Genomic DNA, 17666 nt, shown 5'->3' on the forward strand with positions numbered 1-17666 from the left:
TAGATGCTATTTTTGAGGCATTTTTCCTCTTTTTAGTTATTTCACTCTTATTTACATTCATTCATTTGGTGGACAGTTTTACTCAAATTAACTCGCAAACTTACAACAGCAAAATGTCATAAGATTTGTTTTGTCATAAATTTAAAATTAGATTAATACAGAAGCTGGGAAATACTGTATCACAATTTGTGCTACATGACAATACTGTACATTGCTGCTTGTTTTATTCTTATACTTATATTTATTTTGGGTGTTTCCTTCCACCTTTATCTGCAGACAAAATTAATGTAGCTGGATGAACCCTAATTCACTGATACAATCTGTAATATTTACTCAGGAAAAGATTGTGATTTATTTTTATTTTTTTTTACATTTTTTGTTTGTTTGTTTGTTTTCATAGCTGTTTAAACTATTCATAACTTTGTCCAATAAGGAAGTTTGTGGTAAAAAAGATATACCAAATAAAAACAAGTAATGATTGCATTCTAGTTTTAAAATCAACTGAATTTTGAATAATTGTTATATTAGAAAAAAGGAAATGTAGTATTAAATATTTAATGTTCTGGCTAATTATTTCTGCCTTGATATCCACAGTATTTCTAAAGCTTGGAACAAAATTTCCTTTTTAATCCTTTAAAAAATTATACGTAAATTAGTTTTGTCTACAATTTTTGGTTAGATGCAAAGTAAAAGAATGCTTTAACCTGATTTTTACAGCCTTAATATTTACAGATCACAGAGTTTCACTGATGATTCCTCAATAACCCTGAACCCAGGATAGAGAGGCTGAGTGAATGTGGTCTGTTCTCTGTGGATGAGGGTCATTTTGTCAGAGACTCTATGAAAAGACAGAATTCCTGCACTGTAATCCACATACACTCCTATACAGGAGCTGGGCTCTAGAGGCAGTTTTATCTCTCTGTTATTGTGCCTGAACGAACAGCTCAAGGGATTACAGGAGAGTTTCCAGGACTGACCATTACATCCAAACAAAGATGCATTACCTGTGCCTTTCCTGCTGATGCTTTTATATGCAACTGATATACCCACACCCCTCTTCAACTCAACCTCCCAATAACAGCGTCCACACACTTTCTCTCTACACAACACCTGCTCCCAATAATCAAATCTGTCTGGATGATCAGGATACTTCTGGACTATATTCACGCAAGTAGCCATTCTGTTCCCGTCAGAGAGATGAAGGTTTTTATTCACTGTGTTTGGATCCAGAGTAAACTTGCTGCGATCTAATGGAGGTCCAAAAAAAAAAAAAGGGAAACACCTTAGGAAATGTTTGTACACATCATACATACACTTATATTGGTGTCAGCAGAATGAATGTGTGCATTTCTGAAGTCACTGGTTTTTCAATGTAAAGTACAAAAAAAATTAATGAAAACAAAATTACTTTTTAAAATGTATATATTACTTAATAAAAATAATTCAACTTAACAGTGAAAATGGTGAAAGGAAATGCTTATATTATTTCCCCAGATGCATAAGGGCATTTCTACCTCAAAATTAAAACTATAGTTTTCTATTATCTTATTGTTTCGGTGCAGTGGTGTAACGATGGAGGCGACAAAGGAGTGGGGATCCAATTGCAGGCTTTATTAGAAGAACGTGGTGGAAACAGGCAGGGTCAAACATCAGCAAACAATCACATCAAATGGCAAAAGAGTAATCCATGGAACAGCAATCAATCGGAGTCAAGGAAACAGTCCACGATCAAAACACTAAGGCAAGGCAAAACAAGGAACTCACACGAAACTACGAAAACATCCAAACATTCAATCACCAGCGATGCGAGCATGTGTGTGCTGTCCTTATAATGGGAGACCGATATAAGGCAGGTAATTGCAATTGATGAGTCTGAACAAAGGATTATGGGAAATGGAGTCCAGAGTGAAGTGCCAAGATTTGGGAATGGGGTGCCCTACCAAAGCAGAGCAGACTGAGCAAAAGACCACCTGGGCAGATCAGAAGTCCTCCATGGCAGAGCAGACAGAAGGATCCCACCAGGGTGAAGCAGACAGAGCAGAAAACCTCCATGGCAGAGCAGAAGACCTCCTTGGCGGAGCAGATGGAACAGGAGACCACCACGGTGAAGCAGACAGAGCAGAAGACCACCAGAGCATAGTTGAAGACCACCATAACAGACCAGACTGATCACAAACCCATGGCAGTGATTGAGGACTAGGAAAAACTGAGTCATATGAGACAGACGGTCTCAAGAACAGAGGCAAAGAATACAACAAGTTCATCAATAGTTTCCCTGGTGACCACTGAATGGGCAGAGAGTTCATAAACAGGCTCACTGACCAAAACTGGACAGGCATACATTTCAAAGTTAGGCTCTTTGTAAGAACTGAGACAGACATATGGTTCAGAATTAGACTCGTTGAATGAGACAGAATAGGTAGACAGTTAAAAACTGGATGTATTGGCAAAGATAGTGTAAAAAGACTGGAACTAAACTGACAAACAACTCATGGACTGATACTGGGCAGGCATATAGTACTAAATCAGAATTGTTGATGGGATTGGAACAGGTGATTCAACATTAGTCTCACTGAGGGAAATGGGACAGGCAGATAACTCATAAACAGCTTCATGGATTGATTCTGGATAGAATGACAGTTCATAATCTTCTTGACAGTAACTGGCAAGACTGTCACAGCTACACCCTCTGTAGCAATGACAGGACAGGCAGAGAGTTCACAGACGACCTCCACAGCCGTGACAGGACAGATGGGGAGTTAATTAATGGGTGCCACTACCGAAACCAGAGCCGAAGTGAAAGACATCACCTCAAGAGGTTCTGCAGCATATGCTACCTCCGTAGCATCCGGAAAGGACATCACTGCCACCTCTGGCAATCCTTCCAGGACTCTGAGTGAACAAACGAGACGTGACTCAGGGAAATCTGCTCTGTGTCCACTCGACTCAGGGAGATCAGCTGTGAGTTGACTCGACTCGACTCAGGGAGATCATCTGTGAGTCGACTCGACTCAGGGAGATCATCTGTGAGTCGACTCGACTCTGGGAGAACAGCTGTGAGTCGACTCGACTTGCCTCAGGGAGATCAGCTGTGAGTCGACTCGACTTGACTCCAGGAGATCAGCTATGAGTCGACTTGACTCCAGAAGATCAGCTGTGAGTCGACTCGACTTGACTCAGGGAGATCATCTGTGAGTCGACTCGACTTGACTGGCAGGCTTGACGTGAGCAGGCTTTTGAACGGAAGCCATTATGGGATGAGACTCTGGAACGGCAGCCATGGCGGGACAAGACTGATGACAAGATGGGAGCAATCTTGCAAAAGGTTTCTGGATTGGCAGCCATTTTGGGCAGAGACTCTGCTTCTCCTACAGTAAAAGGAACCACATAATAGTGCATAGTCCATACTGTCCCTCAGACTACCATCAAACTCCCCTCCAGGTAAAAATGATTTAGTTGGTTTACCAGTGGTACCCCCAGAATATTTTAATAGGGGTGGCCAGAAGAGGCCATAGTAAATCTTGGGATGGCACACCACAATTAAGAAAAAAATATTAAGGGTTTGCAATATTGACAAAAAATCTGTGATTTCTGTGATTTTATCGAAAACGATAAATTGACAATAATTGACTGAGTGTGTAATTGTGCTGATATCTTATTTCTAATTGTGGTGACAGCTGACTCTTTTTTTTTTTTTTTACCTTTATGCCATTCTTTCTAAAAGTGTGCACCATCTTTTAGGTCAAATTCTTGCATTTGGGCTGTTACCAATCAAATGCAACCAGTATCAACAAAATGTATCTTTGCAATGCAGAGAAAACAGAAGATGCATCTGAAGTGCCATTTAGATCTTTTTACAGATCTACTGTTTAATGCAGCTCTGAGGGACATGGAATACTTTAACCTGCAGTTACAAATGAATGAATAATTTTTTGGTATGTAAAATATAAAACATTGAAAACTGATGTTTGAAATTATAAAAAAAAATGAAAAGGTACCTTAAATGTGAAGTTAAAACTGCTAGTAGGTGGGAGTGAGTCACTGTTAATAAATGAGTTATTGCGATTTAACCTAATCTTTTAAATGGTTGATTCATTCAGGAACGAAACACTTTCATGTTGCTTAAGCCCCTTTCACACTGCCATTCCGGCAAATACAGGGGTAAAGTGTTCCGGCAATTGTTCCTGGGTCGCTAGATTTTGCACTTTCACACTGCCAGTGATGACCTGGGATATGTGCGTGCTTTCACACACAACCCGTAAAGATCCCGTAACGACACGTGACATCAGCGCGTGACGTGTAATGTACGAGTCGAAAACATTAGGCACATTATACTTTCACTGAAGCAAGTGAACGATCTCTGAGTCAGCGCGGAAAGTGAGGAACTAACTGATCTCTGCTTCATTACAGTTTGCACATATTTTTTAGTCGCAAACGTTTATCTTCCTTCAAAACAGCCGGTAAAAGAGTCGCGCGTTACTTCGACACGGAATTAGATCTGGCTTTTTTTCACACAGCGCTCATCCCGGGTTGAATCTGGCGATGTTACTAGGTCCCCAACCCGGGTTCAATGCGGGAATCAATCCCGGGACGTGGTTGCTTTCACACAGAAGGCGACCCTGAAATGTTCCGGCAATATGATGGATCCGATGTGCAGTGTGAAAGGGGCTTTAGAGACACAAAACTAATGACTGTGTTAGGGATGTGTTTTAGAAATAAACCAAAAACAGGTATATGTTGCCTAAAACTTAAGTCTCATGATATTAAATTCTTGTTTATTGAACTGTTGTGTAATATCAATATCACATTTTTAATTATGTTTACTTTTGGAGACAAACGTAGCTCTAACTCTTAATGTGATAGTAACTAACGTTATATGACATTACATAAATTATATAGATCTATAAATTGTATGCCACATATCTTGAAAAATGTGATAATTCTAAATTTCCAGTGAAAGAACGCACTATAAATGCGTATGCGAACCATAGACTGTATAGATGTGAACTAGTGTAGATCATCACGTAATATGCATGCACTCTGTGTTTTGTTTGGGCAGATACTCTGGTGGCACCAATCTGCACTATATTTTGGTAGCTGCATCCAGTGCTGGAATTTTTTTTTTCAGTTCTTAAACTATTGTGAATTTATATTCAGCATTTAAACTAATACTACCCAGTACCCACTGCAAATCATCCTAGCCGTGGCCACCCCTTGGGGGGCGCCCCTGTAGTTTACGGAGTCCAAAATGGAATAATTAAATAAATAAAACGTCATCAAAACAGTCACAGTCACAGATGACAACTCATAGAACCGGTGAACATACTCCTCAAGAGATAGGTCTTCTTGACAAAGATGTAACAGTTGGTCTCCTGGGTCCATGGTTGGGCTGAGTTGCCAATTAAAGCCGCTAGATCCAGGTGTGACTGGTGATTTTGTAACGATGGAGGCGACAACGGAGTGGGGATCCAACTGCAGGCTTTATTAGAAAAACGTGGTCAAAACAGGCAGAGCCAAACACCAGCAAAAATTCACATCCAAGGCAATGGCAAAAGATTAATTCACTGAACAGGCAAAGTTAAGGGCAGGTAGCAAACAATCAGAGTCAAGGAAACAGTCAACGATCAAAACACTAAGGCAAGGCAAAACTAGGAAACTTGGAAAACATCCAAAAATTAAATCACCAGCGACATTAGTATGTGTGTGTGCTGTTCTTATAGTGTGAGATTGATGAGGTGATGAGAGACGGTTGATTGCAATTGATGATGAGTACAGGCAGGCAAAGGATTATGGGAAATGGAGTCCAGAGTGAAGTGGCAAGAATTTGGAATGGAGTGCACTCTAGCAAAGCTCATGGGCACTCCAGCAAGAAATCGTGAAAAGTGGTGTCCATACTTTGCAACAGTAAATATAGACTTTAAATATTAATAAATTATAAAATATTTAGGCGTGCACCGAAATCACACACCTGATGGAATTTACTGCTGATTAGAGAACGAGATGCGCATTAACGATCGGCCGATCTCGATCAGTGCACTCCTAAAAAATATTTGTATATTTGTATTCTGTATGGTAATAATTCGTGCCTATTTAAAAGTTAACATACAATTTAATTAATTTGTTGTTTAAACAAACAAATTTTTTTTTATTATATTTTAAGAAAAAGTTCTTCCTCAAATTTATTTCTGCATAAATTTAGCAAAATTGCATGTCTTATGCTGATAACAAATTTGACCTTTTTTTAGTAAAAATTTGAATACATTTTTTCAAATTTTCCAATTATCTTGAAACTCAGCCCCACATTTTTGAAAAGTCTGGATTTGTGCTAATTTTTCTTTAGTGATAATGCCTCCCTTGGTAGAAGTCAATTAAAGGCAAAAATGTGATTAAGCTTCCATTTAACTAAATACAGCATATTTAACAATTTAAACGCATAGAAATAAACTGAGTGGTTCAAAAATATGCATGTTTCCAAATCCTGCCTCATGTTTGCCACTCCGTCTGAACAATGACACAATTGCTTTCATTATTATTATTATTATTTATTTTTTCAGGACCAACTATATAAAACATTTATAACAACCCGTGCAGTGATAAATATTATCATTAACTGCTTAGGTTCAATGAAATAATTTGACACAGGCTGAATAGGAAAATTTCTATTCTGTAAATAAATTTTTAGCCACTAAATGAGAACCACTGGTATATCTTTCTGTGTTTGTATATTTCTATATTAACTTACATTGGAGGAACTCTTCTCTGGTCTTGGGTTCAGGAAAGAATCAGAATCAGAATCAGAATCAGAATGAGCTTTATTGCCAGGTATGTTTACACATACGAGGAATTTGTTTTCGTGACAGAAGCTCCACAGTACAACAGAATGACAGCGACAGAACATAAAACACATAATAAAAGAATAAAAAATACAAATAAGTAGATAGTGAATGACAATATACAAATGACAATTGTAGGCAGGTATATTACAAAATGAAGTTATGTATGTACATATATATTGTGTGCAAAATTTAAGTGTATACTAAGTATGTGTGTTAGATAAATAAAGTGTGTGTGTATATAATTATAAAGTGTAGTGTGTTCGCCGTTATTATAAGCTGTTCATAAGATGGATTGCCTGAGGGAAGAAACTGGTCCTGTGTCTGGTCGTTCTAGTGCTCAGTGCTCTGTAGCGTCGACCAGATGGCAACAGTTCAAAGAGGGAGTGTGCAGGATGTGAGGGGTCCAGAGTGATTTTGACAGCCCTTTTTCTCACTCTGGATAAGTACAGTTCTTGAATAGAAGGGAGAGTTGAACCGATGATTCGCTCAGCAGTCCGGACTACTCTCTTTAGTCTTCTGAGGTCAGATTTAGAAGCTGAGCTGAACCAGACAGTTACTGAAGTGCAGAGGATGGATTCAATGATGGTGGAGTAGAACTGTTTCAGCAGCTCCTGTGGCAGGTTAAACTTCCTCAGCTGGCGAAGGAAGTACAACCTCTGCTGGGCCTTTTTCACAATGGAGTCAATGTGAATGTCCCACTTCAGGTCCTGAGAGATGGTGGTTCCCAGGAACCTGAATGACTCCACTGCAGTCACAGTGCTGTTCATGATGGTGAGTGGGGGGAGTGCAGGGTGGTCTCTCCTGAAGTCCACGATCATCTCCACTGTTTTGAGCGTGTTAAGCTCCAGGTTGTTGAGACTGCACCAGACAGCCAGCTCTTTTACCTCCTGTCTGTAAGCAGACTCGTCACCGTCCTGAATGAGGCCGATGAGTGTGGTGTCGTCTGCAAACTTCAGGAGCTTGACAGAGGGGTCCTTAGATGTGCAATCATTAGTGTACAGGGAGAAGAGCAGTGGGGAGAGAACGCAGCCCTGGGGAGCTCCGGTGCTGATTGTACGGGTGCTGGATGTGTATTTTCCCAGCCTCACTAGCTGCTGCCTGTCTGTCAGGAAGCTGTTGATCCACTGACAGACTGAGGTGGGCACGGAGAGCTGATTTAGTTTGGGCAGGAGGAGGTTTGGGATGATCGTGTTGAAGGCCGAGCTGAAGTCCACAAACAGGATCCTCACATAAGTCCCCGGTCTGTCTAGGTGTTGCAGAACATAATGCAGTCCAATGTTTACTGCATCGTCCACAGACCTGTTTGCTCTGTAGGCAAACTGAAGAGGATTCAGCAAGTGTCCAGTGATGTCCTTCAGGTGGGCCAGCACCAGTTTTTCAAATGACTTCATGACTACAGACGTTAGAGTCACAGGCCTGTAGTCATTTAGTCCTGTAATTTTGGGTTTCTTAGGGATGGGGATGATGGTGGAACGTTTGAGGCATGAAGGGACTTCGCACAGCTCCAGCGATCTGTTGAAGATCTGTGTGAAGATGGGGGCCAGCTGGTCAGCACAGGATTTCAGACAGGCTGGTGTAACACAATCTGGGCCTGGTGCTTTTTTCCTTTTCTGCTTCCGGAAGACCTGGCGCACCGCATCCTCGCTGATCTGAATTGCAGGTGTGGGGGAGAGGGGGGATGCAGGAGGTGTGAATGGTGAGAGTGCTTGATTGGAGAGGTGTTCAGGATGGGTTGCAGGAGCTGTTAATGGTGTGAACGGTAGTTTGGAGAGGCATTCAGGTCTGGTTGCAGGAGTTGTGAAGGGTGTGAATGGTTTTGTGGGGAGGCGTTCAGGGCAGGTGATGGGTGTTCTTTCAAACCTGCAGTAAAACTCGTTCAGATCGTCTGCCAGTCGTTGATTCTCTACGGTGCTGGGGGGTGGTGTCTTGTAATTGGTGATCTTCTTTAGACTTTTCCACACTGATGCGGAGTCGTTGGAAGTGAACTGAGTCCTTATTTTTTCAGAATAATTCCTCTTTGCCACTTTGATCTCCTTTTCCAATGTGTATTTAGCCTGTTTATACAAGACATTGTCCCCCTTCACGTAAGCATCTTCTTTGGCCTGACGGAGCTGTCTGAGTTTTGCAGTGAACCACGGTTTGTCATTATTGTAAATTAGTTGAGTCTTTGTAGGAATACACATATCCTCACAGAAACTGATATATGATGTTACGGTCTCTGTGAGTTCATCCAGATCGGTGGCAGCAGCTTCAATAAACACTCCAATCAGTGAGGTCAAAACAAGATTGTAAATCCTGCTCTGCTTCATTAGTCCATCTTTTTACAGTCCTTGATACAGGTTTAGCTGATTTTAGTTTCTGCCTGTAGGATGGTATTAGATGAACCAGAAGGTGATCAGAACGTCCCAAAGCTGCTCATGGAACAGAATGAAATGCATCCTTTATTGTGGTGTAACAGTGATTCAATATATTACTGTCTCTTGTGGGACATGTAACATGCTGTCTGTATTTTGGCAGCTCACGGGACAGATTGGCTTTATTAAAGTCCCCGAGAATGATTAAAACAGAGTCCGGGTGTTGTCGTTCTGTCTCTGTGATCTGATCAGCGAGTTTCTGTAAAGCTGAGCTCACATGCGCTTGAGGATGGATGTAAACACTGACCAGAATGAACGAGTGAAACTCCCGCTGCGAAAGGAAATTATCTGGATGCAATTCACTATGAAAATCAACAAACAGTACACATTGGTGTGAAATCCACATTAGTTTTATAGCAATTGCGCTGTGTTTTTAAAATATTGATTGTATTTTAAAGTTTCCAACACAACAGACAATCAGTCTTAAACTGATTATCCTTAATAAACCAACGTGTTTACCATTGATCACCATGTTTACAAGACCTTACCAACATATAGCATCATGTAAATGTAAATACGCAAGAATACTGACCCAATTTGGCTCTACGCATAAATATCTTTATTGATGCTCTGGAAGCTTATTTATTGTGCATGACCTTTACACATTTCTTTACATTTTGATGATAAAACTGAAGAGAAGCTCAACCATTTATAAATCTAATCAGTTTTCTTGTGATGTCAGTTTTTTATATAAAAATTATTTATTTTATTTAATACATTTATAATATTTAAATTTGGCTGCATTTTCCAAGTCATTGTAAACCAATAGTTTCTGTAATCTACGACTTTTGATGGTTTTGGGAAATTAACATTTATACACTAAACACACTATATGAGAAGCAAGTGTCTTTAATTAAAGGCCATGTTGCAGGTTAACCACCACTTTCAATTAATGGGTACATAAATCACTTAAGATATGTATATCATTTTTAAAATGTCACATAGTGTCATAGAACTGGTAAACTTTGTCTTTGTCATCTAGAAATAGAAGGCATCATGCTAGCTATATGGGCGTTTCTAAGCGTTTATCTCTTCCTCCGGTGAAAATGTTGTTGCAAACGTAGCCGCATGTGAGTCGCTGTGTTTGGCAGGTGCTTGTGTGGGTGCCGTCCCATTGAAACTGCGCTGGAAAGCTTGTGCTGTAGGGAAGTGAGTGCGTTTTGGTCGCTGTTGGTCGATATCTATCTATCGATCTGTCTGTCTATCTATCTATCTATATATCTATGTATTTATCTATAATCTGCGCTATCTGAATACTCTCGTCTACTAACTCTCTAGTCACTCTCAATGCTCTCAAGGCGGGCTTTGGTAAATTCTCTCCCCAACGTGACGTAATGCAATGCATTGTGGGGGAAATGAGACCGCTGTAAGATAGTACCTACTTTTTCATATTATATTCCGTTTTGTGATACCCAACAACATAAAACACAATGGATAACAGTTTAAATGTTAATTTCCAACATGCATATTGCACAAATTCGTTGAAAAATTAACCCTGCAACACAGCCTTTAAATAAATTTCAAATAAAGAAATACATGTAAAATAGAGAAATACATTTCAGCTTTGTACTTGCATATTGACTTATTTCTCAGAGTAAATACATCATCCAGTACTTTACCTCTACAAGACATTGCTTCTATCTTCTCTTGGCAGAAATCCTCGAGTTTCTTTCTCAGAAGAGAGACAGATTTTTCTACATTATCATAGGAGAGAAGAGCACTAATTTTGATGTTGGGTGAGTCAGGCAAGACAGAGAGAGACTGGAGAATCTACAGACACAAACAACAGGATTTTCACATGAAAAGTGTAAAATGTCAGTGTAACAAGTTTAGAATTGGTAAATTGTACATTATAGTATATTTAGTATATCAAATATCACTTTATTATGTTATTTTGGGTGAATTATCCCCTTATCATGCTGAACAAATTAAAACATATGGGCCATATCCCAGTAAACACTTTATACTTCTGTGAATATTCAATTTAGAAACTAAATGTATAAAAACTTTAAACACCTGATGCCCTGTGCTTACTTCACCAGTTGCCAATTAGTGAGATAATAACAGAACAACATCATGTGGCATCACTTTAGAGAATTACTGACATTACTATTTTAATATTAGCAAAAGCTTGTGTAATTACAAGAAGTTATTATTACCAGAGCTCTTGTTACCTGGAGGAAGCAGATGTCCTCAGTATGTGAAAGCTGCTCTAGCTCAGCTTCTTTCTTCCTCAGATCAGCAGTCTTCTGCTCTAGACGCTTCAAGAATTCTTCAGCTCGACTCACTGCAGCCTTTTCTTGATCTTTTATCAGCTGAATCACCTCAGACCGACTTCTCTCAATGGAGGTGATTAGCTCTGTAAAAATCCTCTCACTGTCCTTCACTGCTGCCTCAGCAGAGCTCTGTTATGAGACACATTATCATTAGTCCATTTAGTAAGCTCTTGCTGGGTTAATTAATACTCCACCTGAAAATAAAAATTCTTTCATCATTAACTCTCCCTATTGCTGTACCAGATGACTTTCTTTCTTTTTTGAAACAGAGATTTTCAGAAAAAAAATTAATCTCTGTGAGCCCATATAATGTAAGAGGATAGTTCCCCTAAAGCAGCGGTCCCCAACCTTTTTGGCGCCAAGGACCGGTTTAATGTCAGACAATATTTTCACGGACCGGGCTTTAAGGTGTGACGGATAAATACAACAAAATAAAATGATACGACTGGCATAAAAACTGGGGTATATTGTAAATATAGTAATAAACATGAATCCACTGTGTATTCTTATGCAACTTTATTAGCAGCGTCCTCATAACATCACGCCAACAACATAACATGAATAACATCCTCTCGCTCACTGACTCTGTGACGTTTAAACATGCCTTAAAAATATAAGATAAGGCAAAAACCCTCCGCTCCCGGCTCTACTGGTCCAATCAGCGCAGGGTTGTGCCAGTGTTGTTTTGTGTCGAAAATGTAAATATAAATATATAATGAGCGAGTACATCATGAATCTATTTTCCCAAACCATGTTTTTGTCTTTTCCTGAATCACTAAGGGTACCCTTATAATAAGTGTTTATATTCAGACTATTTTCGTCTGGTTGGGGTCAGCAACGCTGCAGAGTAGCACAGTACCTGCCATAGATTTAAACAGAGAGAAGTAGCTCCGGCAACAATGTTCTTCCGCCAGACGAGAGCGCCAAAAGTTACTGACTGCATCTTTAATCTAAGTTATTTATTCTTTCTTGTGCGGCCCGGTACCAAATGACGCACGGACCCCGGGGGGTTGGGGACCGCTGCCATAAAGGGTTAGTACACCCAAAAAATAAAAATTAGCTTGTGTTTTACTAACCTCTGAAGCATCCTAGGTGTATATGACTTTCTTCTTTCAGACGAATCCAGTCAGAGTTATATTAAACATTTTCCTGCCTATTCCTAGCTCTATCATTGCAGTCAGCAGGTGTTGCAGTTGAACAGTCCACAAGTCATCAAATAAAGTGCGTGCACCCATCATAAAACGTGCTGCACACAAGCATAAAATTAAGTGTAATGTCGAATAAAGATTTTCATCATATTTAGTAGGGGGACTTACCATTAACCATTTAACAGTTTTTACTGTATCATTTTACAGTTTTTACCATTAAATTCATGGTAATTTTTCACTTGACCTAAACATACAGTAAGCATGTTTTAAAGCATGACGTTAGCAAATTGTGATACTCATACAAGAAGTGATGCAGAAACACACTTGTATAACACTTCACAATGTGTTTAGGTAAACACATAATTTATAAATAAACAAATATAAGTATTTTTCTATAAATTATCGGCTTGTTTGTATGGATTATGTTGAGTTAAAACCTGAATTTTAAGAGACCAACTTGAATTACATGACTCACTGTTTCTTTAAAAATCTCTGTTTGAGTTCCACAGAAGAAAGAAAGTCATTTACATCTGGGACAGCATGTGTTTGTGTGTTTGATGACAGACTTTTTCATTTTCGGGTCAAGTAATAGCCAGCATTTCTTCTTCTCATAACTCACGTTATGACACTTCACAGCCTCTCTCAGCTCCTGAATCTCTTTCTCTGTCTCCTGGATTTGCTGCTTCAGTCTCTCCTTTAAGTGTTTCTGTAGGACAAAGAAATAACCAGTAAACAATTTGTGTTGTAGTGCCATGGTGTATAATTTCTTAGGTTTTTGTTTTTTTGCATATTATTAATCTTAGTCTCATGCCATGTAAGTGTAGGCTATCAACTATTCATATGGTAAAATGTGAAGTATAATGCAGTAATTGCACAGGTCTCAGTTTTACTGATGTCATTTCTGCTTCTCAAATCCATGAGCATTACCAACAGTATTGGGTCTGAGTATTGATTTTTAGACCATGTCAGTGTATAAAGTCAGTTCATACCTCTTGCACTGTCTTCTGTTCTGCAACTGTGACAGCATCATGGGTTTTATGTTCTTTCATCATACAGAGCACACAAAGGCACTGTTGATCCGTACGACAATAAACCTCCAAAAGCTTATTATGCTCATGACAAATCATCTCCTGGAGTTGTCCTATGGCATCAGTTATTTTGTGTCGCTTTCCTGAACCTGAACGAAATTCTTCATGATGTTCAAAATGAGTCTGACAGTAAGATTCCAAACACACAAGACAGGACTTGACAGCTTTGCTTTTTCTTTCAGTACAGACGTCACACTCTACATCTCCAGGTTCAGCATAATGCTGAGCAGGAACCACAGTTTGGAGTTTGGGCTTTATCAGTTTCTCCAACATTTCAGCAAGCACCACATTCTTGCCTAACGCAGGTCTAGGACTGAAGGTCTGTCTGCACTGGGGGCAGCTGTAAACCCCTTTCTGTTCTTCTTGATCCCAGCAGTAATGCAGCTCATACAGAAACTGTGTCCACAGCAAAGGGTCACTGGATTCTTCAGTAGATCCAGGCAGATTGGACAGCTGAACTGGTCCTGAGAAATAGCGGCCGCCATATCACTTAATGTAGCATAGCCTACAAACAAGATTAAGACAAACAACGGCACAATATCACTTAAGTTTCGATTTCTCTGAACTGATCCTATGACACACGGCTTCTGTGTTGAGACAGAGACGTGTGCAAAACGGGGCTGTCTTTAAAGATTTCCGGTAACTGAAGTTATATTGCAGTCAAGTTGACTCAAAATGAGTATTCCTCGGAATATTTGACTAAAGCGGAAAGTAATGTGTACACAATTAAAGGTATTATTAGAATTGATTTGTTTTTAAACACATAGTTATATTTTGGAATGACAGGCGTTCATATTTTTCTGTAGGACTAACTAAAATAATGATAACGGTTTAGATCACAACCCGCAAAGAACCCCGGAGTTGAGGTTCACTTCTCTTAACTTTCCTCGTTCATTCTCTATGGTAGCGCTTAACACTTCGGATGCTATTTGTATTTGTGGCCACACGTAGATGTTGTGGCGCTGTTTCGCCTTTTCCGTGGCGGGGAATTTAAACAGCGGGTATAATGTCAATCATTCGCTTTTAAGGAGAGTTTTACGATCGGAAATTTCTTCCAATTTTTTTGTGTTTAAACAACATACGCTGTAATCTACCTCGTATTTATTAACTTTAAACTATATTTTTATTTTATTTACCTCAGAGATCAGCGCAATACTCTCACCAAGCATGTAAGTGAATTATGTGCTTCTTGTAAAAACCACACAGTAAACTGAATTCTTTATATAATGCAACTGCTTTATTTTATTTTAATATCTTTGATTTTAAAGATGAATGTTCATAGATGTCTTGCTATATCATGCTGAACACAATCAAATCAGGTTAATAGGGTTATAATATGTAGTGCGTAGTTAACTCCTGTGATGGAAAGCGAATTTTCAGCATCGTTTATACTTCAGTCTTCCGTGTACCATATATGATTCTTTATGGTACATTATTTATATGATTATTTGCTCACAAAACATTTCTTATTATAATCAATGTTAATATGATCATTTTCACTACAATGATGGAAGCACATTATTTTCTGAAGTATCCCGTGATGCTGAAGACTGGAGTAATCATGCTGAAAATTCATCTTTGCATCACAGGAATAAATTGCAAAGAAAATATACACATATAAACAATTCTTTTAAAATTGTAAAAAAGAATAACAAAAAAACAATGCTACTGTTGCGCATATATATATATATATATATTGTCACGGGGTGAAGAACCACTCGACAAGAGGTACGTGAAATCAAAAGCCCCGGAGGGTGGGTTTATTGAAAAGTGAAGGGTGCCTGGTTAAGTGTCCAGTTCTGCTTTCCGCTGGTTGGTGCTCCCCGTGTGCTCTCCGTGCTCCTCTGTGCCAATCAAGGGGAAAGTGGGTGTCCAGACGTGCTCCAAAGGGTGTGGGCTGTCGGTCACTCGCTGCTTTCTGTGGGGATAGGAGAGAGGGGTTAGTCCAGCTTTGCGTTCTGTTTGAGAACCTCTTCTCAGTGCAACATGTGCTGCTTTTCACTGTGCTGGCTGATGGGGAGCAGCTGTGACCGATCAGCCGGTGACGAGGGCGTGCAGGTGTTTTGGTTTGGTTTCCAGGGCGACGCTGATTCCTCTGGGAGTGCTCGTCACATCCCCCCCCCCCCAAGCGTCGTTCTGGTCCTGCGAAGACATGTAGAAAGTAGGGGTGAGATTAGGGGAGGGTGGGGAATGACCCCTGACAGACCTGCATAAGCTGTCCAGATCCGGGAGAGGCCATCGGCGTTCGCGTTGGCGGCCCCAGCTCGATGGCGGACTTCGAAGTGGAAGTCCTGGAGCGCTAGGAACCAGCGAGTCACCCTGGCGTTGGTGTCCTTGGCGCGGGCCATCCACTGTAGGGGCGCGTGGTCGGTTACCAGGGTGAACTTGCGGCCCAGGAGGTAGTACCGGAGCTCCAGGACTGCCCACCTGATGGCCAGGGCTTCCTTCTCCACAGCGGCGTATTTCCTCTCGGCGGGGGACAGCTTCCTGCTGATGTAGATGATCGGATGCTCCTCACCTTCCTGAATTTGGGAGAGGACCGCTCCTAGTCCTGTGTCGGAAGCATCCGTCTGCAGCAGGAAGGGGCAGCTAAAGTCCGGGGCGCGGAGTACCGGCGAGGACGTGAGTGCTGCTTTCACCTGGGAGAAGGCTTCTTCCGCCGACGGGGTCCAGCATACTTTCTCCGGCTGCCCCTTCCTGGTCAGGTCTGTCAGGGGGGCGGCTAAAGAGGAGAAGTTGGGGATAAAACAACGATAATAACCCGCCAACCCCAAGAAGGCTCGTACCTGGGTCTTTGTCTCCGGTCTTGGTGCGGCGTGGATGGCCTCAACTTTCTTGTCTTGCGGCCGGATGAGTCCTCGGCCGACTTGATAGCCCAGGTACTTGGCCTCAGAGAGGGCTAGGTGGCATTTTCGGGGGTTGGCGGTAAGTCCAGCCCGCCGGAGCTCCGAGAGCACCCGCCGCAGACGATCCAGATGTTCGTCCCACGCCTCGGAGTGGACCACGACGTCATCCAGGTAGGCGGCCGCGTAAGCTTGGTGAGGCCGCAGGAGGATGTCCATCATCCGCTGGAACGTCGCGGGGGCCCCATGTAGGCCGAAGGGAAGGGTCCGGTACTGCCAGTGGCCACTGGGGGTGGAGAAGGCGGTTTTCGGCTTGGCGGCCTCGGAGAGCGGTACCTGCCAATAGCCCTTGGTTAGGTCTAGGGTGCTGATATACCGGGCCCTTCCTAGCCGGTCCAGCAGTTCGTCCACCCGAGGCATGGGGTACCCGTCGAATTCGGAGACTTCGTTCAGGCGGCGGAAGTCGTTACAAAAGCGGAGGGTGCCATCCGGCTTTGGGACCATCACAATGGGGCTGGACCACGGACTCCGGGATGGTTCTATTACCCCCAACTTTAGCATCTGTTGGACCTCTTCCTCAATAGCCTGCCGACGAGCCTCCGGGACTCGGTAGGGCCGTTGCCTAACGACGACTCCTGGGGGCGTCCGGATATGGTGTTGAAGCACGTTGGTCTGCCCGGGCTGAGAGGAGAACACATCCTGGAACTGACTGACCAGGTGCTGCAGCTCCGTCTTCTGGGCAGCCGAAAGGTGGGGGTTGATATCCACAACCACGGGCTCGGTGAGGCTTAGGGCAGCTACTTGGTCCCGGGTCCCCACCCATTTCTTTAGGAGGTTGACGTGGTAGAGTTGCTCCGCCTGCCGTCGTCCCGGCTGTCTCAGGCGGTAAGTGACCGGTCCAACCCTCTCGACGACCGAGTAGGGCCCTTTCCAGGAGGCCAGAAATTTGCAGGCGGAGCTGGGGACCAGGACCATGACGCGGTCTCCCTATTGGAACTCCCGTGGCTGGGCTGTCCGGTCATAATGACGTTGCTGCGCTTGTTGGGCCCTGGTGAGGTGTT

At 41.8% G+C, this 17666-nt stretch overlaps 1 pseudogene; it reads right to left on the reverse strand.

Moving 5' to 3' along the window:
* Positions 1 to 726: 726 nt before the first annotated feature.
* On the reverse strand, positions 727 to 14279 carry LOC113105333 (tripartite motif-containing protein 16-like protein; annotated as a pseudogene).
* Between the last annotated feature and the right edge of the window lie 3387 nt (positions 14280 to 17666).

This window comes from Carassius auratus, chromosome 7, assembly GCF_003368295.1.
Source record: "Carassius auratus strain Wakin chromosome 7, ASM336829v1, whole genome shotgun sequence".
Classification (NCBI taxonomy): domain Eukaryota; kingdom Metazoa; phylum Chordata; class Actinopteri; order Cypriniformes; family Cyprinidae; genus Carassius; species Carassius auratus.